The sequence below is a fragment of the Cupressus sempervirens genome, chromosome 3 (genome assembly GCF_028749045.1).
Source record: "Cupressus sempervirens isolate cs-2001-9-10 chromosome 3, ASM2874904v1, whole genome shotgun sequence".
In the NCBI taxonomy this organism is placed as follows: domain Eukaryota; kingdom Viridiplantae; phylum Streptophyta; class Pinopsida; order Cupressales; family Cupressaceae; genus Cupressus; species Cupressus sempervirens.
Genome location: NC_143120.1, coordinates 107729211 through 107730964, shown reverse-complemented (window position 1 = coordinate 107730964; position 1754 = coordinate 107729211).

Below are 1754 nucleotides of genomic sequence, written 5' to 3'. Positions count from 1 at the left end.
CAGTATCACAATTTGACTTGTTTTGGAAAATATCTCCTATTTATTAGCACATTAAGGGTTTGAACCTTGGTGGATGACCTTATATCATTATGTCAACAAACATCTATAAAGGCAACAATATGTAACAATTTGTATTGGAAGTCACCAAGAGTTGCTAAAAGAAAAAGAAAAATACAAGGATAAGTATCAAAAATGAAAACTTAGTTTCAAATATCCTTATCTAGGAATTTTCTTTCCTAATTCAATTTGGATTTTCTTCCTTTTAAATGTTTAGCCCTTGCAAAATAAAATAAAATTAGAAAGACAAGATTGATCGAATAGTCAATAATAATTTTAAATGAAATAATAGAAAAATACAATAATTTTGTGAATAATGATATTACCGAAGTTTATTACATAAATTTAAGAATCATAATATATCATTCTCGTGACCAATTGTATTTACCATTTTTTAGAATCTATACTTTTGTTCCAATAATTACAAAGACCATTTCTGTCACTACTGACAATTAGATTGAACTATCCCAACTGATTGAAAATGAACATAGAAAAAAAAAGATTTGTTTTCCATTGAGTACTTTCCAAAAGAAAGTCTACTGTGGACAGTGGATGTCCAATTTTATTAGAATTTAATAAAAAATATCAAATTTTAAATCCCCTTCCTCAATGATGATGGAAATAAAAATGCATTGGGCGTACCACCTACTTTGAACATAATTTAGGGAAAGAGCCCGAATGGGCTGATTCTCAAATATGAAACCTATTTCCATCTCTCATTCTCTTCTCATTACGCCACTTTGAACATGTATTAACCCTAATTTCTCAACCATGGAGCCCATTTCCTTGTGTGATCCTCTTGTCTTTGCAAGTGAAGACATATTTGAAGATGGGTCTACAGATCTCTTATGAGGATAAATAGAACACTTGACACTCATTGCATTCGAGTAATGTTCATAGTGGAGGGCTTTTCTCGAATGTTGTACCTTATTAACCATTCATTAAAGAGCCCCCCTTACTCATCGAGTTATAAGTATAAGGTACTTTCCACAATAAGTGGAATTGTGATATTGCTATCAAAATTCAACTACGTAGTTCCTCACCCCTGTGAGTGTCACCTAGATGCAATCAGTTCTTAATGTTACATTCATTCTCATGAGAAATGAATTATTGTCAACCACTCATGAAATATTGTTGAATGGATTTAACACAAGAACTATACAATTGAATCATGATAGTAATATCACTATATCAAATCTATCAAACGATTCATCAAATAAATAATTGAAATCATTTATCACAATATAGATCTACATTTTAAACAATTTTTTTAATTACATATTTCTTTTTTTATTCAATTTTAACATTATATCCTTATGTGAAGTATTTTCCTTTTACAATTCTTAACATTTTAAAACTTTCTTTAATTTTTTAAAAATGTATTTTCCATATATCAAATTTCTATTTTCTTTCTTCACTAATTTATCAATCTACTCTATTGGAATGACTAATTTCCTTATAAAATAATTTCAATTACGAAATGGCCATTTATATAATACCTAATAGGAGTTGGTTTTGATTTGGTGGCTTTACGTGTCTCTTTACTTTGTATCAATATATTTAGCCTTTAGAAAAACATCCTTTCATTTATTATAAAAGTATACATACACACGAATAGAATGTATTCTAAAAGTGGGTGACAATTATTTAAAAAATCAATGATTAACTTCCATTTTGGAACAATGGCAATTGACTTT